The following is an 11,738-nucleotide window of genomic DNA, read 5'->3' as shown; positions in this document are numbered from 1 at the left end:
GGTGCAGGACCCAGGGATCCACTGATGGGAGATCGAGACCTGAGACATACCCTCCCAATGACACGGGGCCAGCCGGGTACTAGCCAGCACCCTCAGCACGTCCGAACTTTGTGCCTGCACGACCGCCAACCCCAGGCCCCGATGTCCCACCCCGCCTTCCAGAACCCCCACCTCCATGTGCACTTGCAGCAGCTCATGCTTTGGTGGCAGAACCAGAGTCAGGGCCTGAGTGACTACTTTCGCAGCGGCAGTCTGCCCTGACTCCTACCAAGGACTGAGACGCCCACCATGACTGTCCCACCCTTGCAGGGAGAACACGCTTCTGCTCTGGACTGAAGCCCAGAGCCCTTCGGCAACCACATCATCCAGGGTCGCGGTTGGCTCTGCAGGCTCCATCCCTGTGTGTTCCCCATGGACGCCGTCCACTCCCTCCCCACCCAGGGGAGATTGACTTTCCTTACCCTGAGCTGATTTTCATCAGGGGCCTAGGCATTTTTCTCCTCCTCTTTTATGTCATTTATAGCTTTCTATATATTTTGCTCGTAAGAGTGTGTCAATAAAGTGTTCTTCCTTGATGCCAGTTGGGAATATGGAGGCCTTCACAATGCTGTTTAAGCATCACCACTGTCTACATTGGGACACCCTCATTCTACCCCCCCACTTCCAGCAAAGCCTGGATTCATGGCAAGCAGACCCCGTTCCACACTCCCCCTGCTGACAACATTGAGTCATATTCTCTCTGCATTTCTTCCCATTTTGGGGGTTTCCCCAATCAATGCCAATCACTAAAATGAGAGCAAACTAGATTTTGCTCTGACTGAAGGTCAACTTTATAGTCTCTCAGTATTGTTAGTCTTGGCATCCCCATGAATTCTACAGTCCATGGAATTCTCTAGGCCAGAATCCATGAGTTGGTAGCTTTGCCCTCCTCCAGGGGATTGTGCTGACTCCCCACATATTGGAAGACCAAACTGGAGAATTCTGGTTTCTATGTCATTTGAAGGAGCCTTTGGATATCTGAAAGGACCGTGTAGGTCCTTTCAAGATGTCATCGGCCAAACAAAGCCCTCTCAGCAAATATGTTCAGAATCTCCAGGTAGCCATTGCTGTTGTAAGTAGCACAAGAGAAAGGCTGAGTTCTTCCGCCGGCACAAATAAACTCACAGCAATAAACCAGGCAGGAGAAATGGAAAGATAAACCCACACCAACAAAGGGACAAGAATTCCTCAGAAAACAAGGCCAGAGAAAGACCCACCATCCTTGTGGCCCCCACATGCTCAAGAAAATCAGTGATTGGGAAGGAAACAGAAGAAACATGCGCAGGTCCAATGAGAGGCAATGCACATGGCTAGTGTAGCTCAGAGACAGCCTGACACTTTGAATGGACACGCGGGCAAAGGGAAACACAGTGCAGGTGCCGGTGGTCATCATCTCAGAGCTAGGTGCTCAGGATGGTGATAATCAGCCTTTGGGACCCAAAGAGGGAGCAGAGGCCCTTGCAGATCCCACAGATATCTCTCTCACTCTCTGGCAGAAGAGTGTGCCGGACCCATCAAAGTCCCAGAGGAGCATCTCTTGATGATCAGTGCCCAACCTCAGGGTGGATCCAACTCCACTTCTGGCACGGTTGTTCCTCTCCTTTGAGATGCTCACCTCTGGCGGTCCGAAGCCACAGGCCTGCTGGACGCCTGTGGAGACGAAACTCCCTTCAGCTGCTCACACAAGCAAGGGCACACAAGGATGCCTGTGGCCTCTGGCTCACAGATGGAAGATCAGCACCCTGTCAACCCGAAATGGGGATTGGTGCTGAAAGGGAGGCCGCACTGGACTCCCCTTTCCCTGGACACAGCGTCCCTGCTTCTAGAGCTGCTGAATCCAATCACCTGTGGAAAGGCAAACTGAAAAACACCCATCTTTCCGAGAAGGTCTCCAAAAGAGTTTAGGAACAACTCATTTGGAAACCAGAGGGGATGACATGCATGTCCATGGAAACTTGACACCTCTCAATAATTGCACTTCACATGATTCCTAGACATATGTTCCATTCCAAATGTTTCACAAATCCAGAAGGAAATGGAGCAGACATTAGACATGAGCTCTTAGTTTTCACAGACAGTACAGAAAGGCACTACACAGAGAGTAACCAGGGAACAGAGTGACATTTTTAAAATTCAAGATTTGGCCGATTTTTTGATTGGGTCACTTATTTTTCTCGAATTGAGCTGCAGCAGATGCTTGTATATTTGGGAGATTAATCCTTTATCAGTTGCTTCATTTGCAATTATTTTCTCCCATTCTGAAGGCTGTCTTTTCACCTTGCTTATAGTTCCCCTTGCTGTGCAGAAGCTTTTGATTTTATTTAAGTCCCATTTGTTTATTTTTGCTTTTATTTCCATTATTCTGGGAGGTGGGTCTTGGAGGATCCTGCTGTGATTTATGTCGGAGAGTGTTTTGCCTACGTTCTCCTCTAGGAGTTTTATAGAATCTGGTCTTACATTTAGCTCTCTAATCCATTTTTAGTTTATTTTGGTGTATGGTGTCAGGAAGTGTTCTAGTTTGATTCTTTTACAAGTAGCTGACCAGTCTTCCCAGCACCACTTGTTAAAGAGAGTGTCTTTTCTCCATTTTATATTCTTGCCTACTTTGTCAAAGATAAGGTGTCCATAGGTGCATGGATTTATCTCTGGACTTTCTATTTTGTTGCATTGATCTATGTTTCTGTCTTTATGCCAGTACCATACTGTCTTGATAACTGTGGCTTTGTAGTAGAGCCTGAAATCAGGCAGGTTATTTCCTCCAGTTCCATTCCTCTTCTTCAAGATTGCTTTGTCTATTCGAGGTTTTTTTTTTTTTTTGCATTTCCATACAAATTGTGAGATTAGTTGTTCTAGTTCTGTGAAAGATATCATTGTTAGCTTGATAGGGATTGCATTGAATGTATAAATTACTGTGGGTAGTATACTCATTTTCACAATATTTATTCTTCCAATCTACGAACACGGTATATTTCTCCATCTATTAGTGTCCTCTTTGATTACTTTCACTAGTGTTTTATAGTTTTCTATGTACACGTCTTTTGTTTCCTTAGGTAGATATATTCCTAAGTATTTAATTCTTTTCGTTGCAACAGTGAATGGAATAGTTTCCTTAATTTATCTTTCTATTTTCTCATTATTATTGTATAGGAATGCAAGGGATTTCTGTGTGTTGATTTGATATCCTGTAACTTTACTGTAATCATTGACTAGCTCTAGTAGTTTTCTGGTAGCGTCTTTAGTGTTTTCTGAGTAGAGGATCATTTAATCAGCGAATAGTGAAAGTTTTACTTCTTCTTTTCCAATTTGTATTCCTTTTATGTCTTTTTCTTCTCTGATTTCTGTAGCCAAAACTTCCAGAACTATGTTGAATAGTAGTGGTCAGAGTGGGCACCCTTGTCTTGTCCCTGACTTTAGGGGAAATGCTTTCAGTTTTTCACCGGTGAGGATAATGTTTGCTCTGGGTTTGTCATACATAGCTTTTATTATGTTGAGATATGTCCCTTCTATTCCCACTTTCTGAAGAGTTTTTATCATAAATGGATCTTGTATTTTGTCAAAGGCTTTCTCTGCATCTATTGAGATAATCATATGATTTTTATTTTTCAGTTTGTTAACGTGATGTATTACGATGATTGATTTGCAGATATTGAAGAATCCTTTAATTCCTGGGATAAAGCCCACTTCGTCATGATGTATAATCTTAATGTGTTGTTGGATTCTGATTGCTAGAATTTTGTTAAGGATTTTTGCATCTATGTTCATCAGTGATATTGGCCTGTAGTTTTCTTTTTTTGTGGGATGTTTACCAGGTTTTGGGATTAGGGTGATGGTGGCCTCATAGAATGAGTTTGGAAGTTTCCCTTCCTCAGCAATTTTCTGGAAGATTTTGAGTAGAATAGGTGTTAGCTGTTCTCTAAATTTTTGGTAGAATTCAGCTGTGAATCCGTGTGGACCTGGGCTTTTGTTTGCTTGAAGATTTCCGAGTACATCCTCTAGTTCCGTGCTTATGATGAGTCTCTTCAGATTTTCTATTTCTTCCTGGTTCAGCTTTGGCAAGGTGTACTTTTCTAGGAATTTGTCCATTTCTTCCAAGTTATTCATTTTATTGCCATATAATTTCTGATAGTATTCTCTAATAGTCCTTTGTATTTCTCTGTTGTTGCTTGTGATCTCTCCATTTTCATTTCTAATTTTATTGATTTGGTTCTTCCTTCTTTGTTTCTGAATGAGTCTGGCTATTGGTTTGGCAATTTTACTTACCTTCTCAAAGAACCAGCTTTTGGCTATGTTGATTTTTGCTATGGTCTCTTTTGTTTCTTTTGCATTTATCTCTGCCCTAATTTTTACGATTTCTTTTCTTCTACTAACCCTGGGGTCTTCATTTTTTCCTTTTCTAGTGTCTTTAGATGAAGAGTTAGGTTATTTAGTTGACTTTTTTCTTGTTTCTTGAGGTGTGCCAGTATTACTGTGAACTTCCCCCTTAGCACTGCTTTTACAGTGTCCCAGAGGTTTGCGGTTGTTGTGTTTTCATTTTCATTCATTTCTATGCATATTTTGATCTCTCTTTTGATTTCTTCTATGATTTGTTCATTATTAAGCAGCGTGTTGTTCAGCCTCCATATGTTGGCATTTTAAATAGTTTTTCTCCCGTAATTGAGATCTAATTTTACTGCATTGTCGTCAGAAAAAGATGCTTGGAATGATTTCAATTATTTTGAATTTACCAAGGCTAGATTTATGTCCCAGGATGTGATCTATCCTGGAAAAGGTTTCGTGTGTGCTTGAGAAAAAGGTGAAAATCATTGTTTTAGGGTGAAATGTCCTATAGAGATCTATTAGGTCTAACTGGTCTATTGTATCATTTAAAGTTTGTGTTTCCTTGTTAATTTTCTGTTTAGTTGATCTATCCATAGATGTAATTGGGGTGTTAAAGTCTCCCACTATTATTGTGTTATTGTGAATTTCCCCTTTCATACTTGTTAGTAATTGTCTTACATACTTTGGTGCTTCTATGTTGGGTGCATAAATATTTATAATTGTTATATCTTCTTCTTGGATTGATCCTTTGATCATTATGTAGTTTCCTTCTTTGTCTCTTTTCACAGCCTTTTTTTAAAGTCTATTTCATCTGATATGAGTATTTCAACTCCTGCTTTCTTTTGGTCTCTATTTGCGTGGAATATCTTCTTCCAGCCCTTCACTTTCAGTCTGTATGTGTCCCTCGATTTGAGGTGGGTCTCTTGTAGACAACATATATGGGGGTCTTGTTTTTGTATCCATTCAGCCAGACTTTGCCTTTTTGTTGGGGCATTCAACCCATTTACGTTTAAGGTGATTATTGATAAGTTTGATCCCGTTGCCATTTTCTTTATTGTTTTGGATTCTAGTTCATATACACTTTCTGTGTTTCCTGTCTAGAGAAATCCTTTAGTATTTGTTGGACAGTTGGTTTGGTGATGCTGAATTCTCTCCGCTTTTGCTTGTCTGTAAAGCTTTAGATTTCTCCTTCATATTTGAATGAGATCCTTGCTGGGTATAGTAATCTGGGCTGTAGGTTACTTTCTTTCATCACTTTAAGTATTTCTTGCCATTCCCTCCTGGACTGAAGAGTTTCTGCTGAAAGATCAGCTGTTATTCTTATGGGGATCAACTTGTGTTTTATTTGTTGGTTTTCCCTTGCTGCTTTTAATATTTGTTCAAAGACATAAAAATGGCTAACAAACACATGAAAAAATGCTCAACATCCCTCATAATCAGAGAAATGCAAAGCAAAACCACAATGAGATACCATTTCACACCAGTCAGAATGACTGCTATCCAAAAGTCTACATGCAATAAATGCTGGAGAGGGTGTGGAGAAAAGGGAACCCTCTTACACTTTAGGTGGGAATGCAAACTAGTACAGCCACTATGGAGAACACTGTCAAGATTCCTCAAAAAACTGGAAATAGAACTGCCATATGATCCAGCAATCACACTCCTGGACATACACACGGAGGAAACCAGAATTGAAAGCGACACATGTACTCCAGTGTTCATTGCAGCACTGTTTATAATAGCCAAGACATTGAAGCAACCTAGATGTCCATCTGCAGATGAATGGATAAGAAAGCTTTGGTACATATACACAATGGAATATTTTTCAGCCATCAAAGAGAATGCATTTGAATCAGTTTTAATGAGGTGGATGAAATTGGAGCCTATTATACAGAGTGAAGTAAGCCAGAAAGAAAAACACCAATACAGTATACTAACACACACACACACACACATATATATGGAATTTAGAAAGATGGTAACATTAACCCTGTATACGAGACTGCAAAAGAGACATAGGTATATAGAACAGTCTTTAGGAGTCTATGGGTGAGGGTGAGGTGGGATGATTGGGGAGAATGACATTGCAGCATGTATATTATCGTATGTGAAATAAATGACCAGTCCAGATTCGACGCTTGATACAGGATGCTTGGGGCTGCTGCACGGGGATGACATGGATGGAGGATATGGGGAAGAGGGAGGTGGGAGGGGGGTTCAAGAAAGAGAACACATGTACACCCGGAGCAGATTCGTGTCAATGTATGGCAAAATCAACCAATATATTAATGCAAGGTAATTTGCCTCCAATAAAATACATTTTTTACAAATAAATAAAATCCAAGATTTGGACTCTGGGAAAGACCTTCTGGAAAGCGCAAACGACACATCCCAATCTGGGAGACAACAGTTTACAGACACAGAGCTGTGGCAGGGTTTGGCTCGTAATACTCAAACCGCATGAACACAAACAAGCTTGAAGGAGAGGTCTAAAGGGACACCAGATGAAAGAAGGGACACGGAGAATACACCGAATGATGCCCAGCATTGAGGGCCTGAGAAACATGGTCTAGCTGCACTCCCTGAGCCCCGTGGGGCCCTGAACTAGGCCTCTTCTACCTGGAGGCTCAGAGAGATGGACAGTGAGGAAGGGAAAAAGAAATCCTTGGCATTTCTAACACTCAGAGCAAATGCTTTGAAGGAGAAGTCAAGGAACAACACCACCGACAGTGATATTCCCAGAAAGGCAATAGCTAGGAGTCCATCTAACCCATTAGGGAAGTCCCTCTTCTCAGAGAACTGCAAGAGACGGAGGAAAGAAGGTGAAGCCCACAAATCCAATGGAAAATAAGCTGTGCTCACGGATCAGAAGAATTCCTCCTGGTAAGATGATGTCAGTACCCCATCCCCCTGATCTCCAACGTGGATCAATCCAGAGATTCCAAGCTATTACTCTCAAAATACCAACTGCTGCTCTCAGGGCATTATAACCAAAGAAATCCAAAATGTCTATGGAAACACAAAGGAGTCAAAAGGGTCAATGCAATCTGCTACAAAGCCCTGAAATGGACATAGCAGGGCTGCCTGATAGCCAATTTGATTATCACACCAGGATAACAGGACATCATGGTACTGGGAAGGAATCAAACATGCAGAACCAGATCCATGGAATGGAATTGAGAGTCCAGAAATAGACCCAAGCTTCTATGGTCAATTCATTGATGCCAAAGAAGGGGAGGCGATATAAATGGGAACAAGAGCCTCTGCAACGAAAAGACTTGGGAAATGGAGATGGTTCCATCTGAACAATCACAATGGCTTTTGGTCTCAGAACACCTCAGATTCAGTGAAACACATCAACACAAACTCTGAAGTGATGAAACTCCTGAAAATAAGCAGGGGCTATAGGGTCCTCCTTGTTAGGGACTTGTCAACATGTGTGTGTTGGGGGGAAGCAAAATTGAATCTCTTCAATTCAAGGAAACAAGAAACCAGAGGACACCCACGAGTTTCCGTCACTTGAAAAGCTTGGTAACAGAAAGCTAAGCATTCACAAATCAAAATGCTATCAAACTGAACACAGAAGAATATTTACAAGCAGAATATCGCAGGAGGGGTTCCTACATAAAAGAGACAGAGAACTCACACCAGTAAGTCTCCCATAACAATCCCAGACTTATCCCTTCCCATAACACCAACTCCAACCCCAAACCTTTACCTCACTCAAAACAAAACACTAAAGCCTCACCCTTGGTCAAAAATATACATGCATACATGCATTCAGAGGCATGAGAGCATCCACAGGAGAGACACAGAGAGGAAGAGACAGACTGAAATTGGAAAGGCCAAGAAAGAGAGGAAATGAGGGAGAGCGACTGAACAATGCAGAGAGGAAATGAGTCGATTTCACAGAATATGCATGAAACTCTCTTGAGGTTGGAAACAGTGACAGTGAATATTCCCCTGCAAAGGGGAAAATGACCCACGATGATGAGACTCAAAGATAAGGATGCGGGGAACCACTGTTGGGGCAGACTCCCCAAACCCTCGAGGTTGAGTGGGAAAACTGAGTAGGACAAGGAAGGTTGATATCAGAGGGGGTGATGTGTGAATATGATCTTCCGGTCCTCCCAATGCGGGGGCAATAAATAGGCAGAAAGGGGCCTGCCTTTTGCCAGGTCCCAGAGCAAATCCAGCCCTGATACTGTCCATTCTGTGCTAGGTCATCCCTGTGTGGAATCCATCCTTTGGGAAGTCTGTGTCCAAGCTCCATGTGAAAGCAGCCCAAAGTTTGAACAGGGACTGGAGCTCTTCGTAGGCTGACAGACCTAGGCAGGAGATGGGAGAGTGTGACCCACTCTTCAGATGGAGAGATGGGAAACCCTGTGGGGCAAATGGCTTGCCCAGGGCCACAACACTTCTGAGAAGAAGGAGCCTGTTCTGAAAGCAGCTGTGTCCTCAGAGCTCAGGCCCTGGCTGCACCCATGTCTCCCCAAGGCTGTGTGGTGGGCTGTGTGGCTGTCACTGTGCCTGCACGTGGCCTAAGGGCGTGGGGGAACAGCCAGAAACCCAGAGGTTCCATTGGGGAGCTTTGTGGAAGGGACTTCGGCCACTAACCAGGAAATGATGTCACTTCCTGGCAACAGAATCCAACAGAACCGCAACACATGTAACCAGGCCTGGCCAGAGGAGAGGAGACCCTGGCCAGATTGTTAGCTGTGAAGACGTTCTGCTGTTTTCCCCTGCCCAGAGGCCAGGGTCTCATGCTAGCTAACAGGCAGAATGCATGGGAATGTGGTCGACACTGGCTCAGGGCCCCACCGAGAGGCCACTGGCCTTTTGCCAAAGGAAAAGAAAGGTAACAGGGGAGCCCCAGACCGGGTCTGGCCACCTCTCCCGTCCCACATGGGGAAGCCGAGGCCTTTCCGTGTATGTGGATGGGGCTTTCTCGGGGTGTGTCTGCCTCAGGCAAGCCCAGCCGCATTTCGGTCAGGAGCCCCGTGTGCTGCTTGTGTCCACACCCCAGGGGAGAGCAGGCTGTGTGGCATGGGGAGTGTCCGGTCAGAGACAGATGCCCAGGCTGACCTCATGCCTTCAGGGGGTTCTCCATCCTCCCGGGTGGTATCTGAGCAGACACTCGTGTCTCTGGTCTTTCTTGGAGCAGAAGGGCAGGCAGGCAGAAGCAGCAGCCATCCTGGTCAGGCTAAGCTCAGAAATATAGAAGCAGGGCTGGCTGATGGTCACTGACTTTGCAGATCGTCCCAGCCGAGGTGGCCTCTGAGCGGCACCCCACATCCACTTCCCAGAGGGAGGGCTCAGAGCCCCAGCCCACTGCCCGGGAGGCCCAGTGCAACCTCCAGGTGAGGGTGGCCATGGAGGGCTCAGCCCAACTGGTGATGAAGAGGAAGCAGGCAAGGCCAGCTGTCCAGATTCCACCCAGCACACACCTGGGGACCAAGTCTCAGGCTGCCACGGAGCTCAGCACAGCCGGCTCTGATGCAGAACTCCGAGAAGCCCTGCCTTGGAGGCAGCAGGAAGACCTGGAGCCCAGCATGGAAGAGCACAGAGGTGAGTTGGCTGGGGCTACTGCCTGTGAGCGAGGGGAAGAGGTGCTGAGGCACACAGCAGGTGTCCACCAGAGCTGGGGCTGGGCGTGGAACGAAGGCTAGCCTCACACAGCCCATCTTGGAAACTGCAGAGAAGACTTCGATGCTGGGCCTTCTTAGCGAATCTCTAGGAAGCTTTCGTGCCCACTTAGGCACATGGCAAGGCTGGCCTGTGGCAAACTTTTCTTCTCCCCCAGCTCTAGCTCTGGCGGTCAAACTCAGCCAGCCTCCATGTCTAAGTCCTGTCCCTACGGAGGTTGGAACTCCTGGTGCAGGACTCACAGATCCACTGAGGGGAGATCGATACCTGAGACGTCCCCTCCCAATGACAAGGGGCCAGCCGGGTATTGGCCACCACCCTCAGCACATCGGATCTCTGTGCCTGCACGACACCCAGTGCCAGGCCAAGATGTCCCACCCCGCCTTCGAGAAACTCCACCACCACGTGCACTTGCACCTGCTCGGGCTTTGGTGGCAGAACCCGAGTCAGGGCTTGAGCGACCACCTTTGCAGCGGCAGCCTGCCCTGTCTCCTACCAAGGACTCAGAGGCCCACCATGACTGTCCAACCCTTGAAGGGAGAACAGTCCCCTGCTCTGGAGAGAAGCCCAGAACCCATCGGCAAGCACATCATCCAGGGGCGCAGTTGGCTCTGCAGCTTCCACCCCTGTGTGTTCCCCATGGATGCCGTCTACTCCCTCCACACCCAGGAGAGATTGACTTTCCTTCCTCAGTGCTCATTTTCATCAGGCTCCTAGGCATCTTTCTTCTCATCTTTTATGTCGTTTATGGCTTTCTGTATATTTTGCTCACAAGTGTGTGTCAATAAATTTTCCCTCCTTGATGCCATTTGGGAATATGGAGGCCTTTACAATGCTGTGTAAGTGTCACCACTGTCTACATTCAGACACCCTCATTCTATACCCCCCACTTCGCAGCAAAGCCTGGATTCATGGCAAGCATTCACCGTTCCTCTCTCTCCCGCCTCTCAACATTGAGTCTACTTCTCTCTGTATTTCTTCCCATCCTTTCGGCGTCCCCAATCAATGCTATTCACTGAAATGATAGGAAACTGGATTTTGCTCTTATTGAAGGCGAAAGTTATAGTCTCTAAGTATTGTTAGAATCTTGGCATCCCCATGAATTCTACAGTCCATAGAGTTGTCTAGACCAGAAACTTGGATGGGTAGCTTTTCCCTTCTCCAGAGGATTGTTCTGACGCCCCACATATTGGAAGACCAAAGTGGAGAGTTCTGGTTTCTACGTCATTTGAAGTAACCTTTGGGGATCTGAAAGGACTGTGTAGGTTCTTTTAAAATGTCATCTTCCAAATGAAGCCCTCTCGGCTAATGTGCTCAGAATCTCCAGGTAGGCAGTGCTGTTGTAAGTGGGACACCTAGGCACAAGGGAAAGTCTGAGTTCTTCCGCTGGCACAAACAAACTCACAAGAATAAACCAGGCAGGAGAAATGGAAAGATATACCCACACCAACAAAGTGACAAGTGTTCCTCAGAACACAAGGCCAGAGAAAGACCCACCATCCTTGTGGCCCCCACATACTCTAGAAAATCAGTGATCAGGAAGGAAAAAGAAGAAACATGTGCAGGTCCAATGAGAGGCAATGCACATGGCTAGTGTAGCTCACAGATGACCTGACGCTTCACATGGACACATGGGCAAAGGGAAACACAGTGCAGGTGGCGGTGGTCATCATCTTACAGATAGGTGCACAGGATGGTGACAACCAGCCTTCGGGACCCAAAGAGGGAGCGGAGGG

This window comes from Moschus berezovskii, chromosome 20, assembly GCF_049115385.1.
Source record: "Moschus berezovskii isolate FMDL1 chromosome 20, NW_MosBer_1.0, whole genome shotgun sequence".
Taxonomy (NCBI): Eukaryota; Metazoa; Chordata; class Mammalia; order Artiodactyla; family Moschidae; genus Moschus; species Moschus berezovskii.
Note: the sequence above shows the minus strand (reverse complement) of the source record.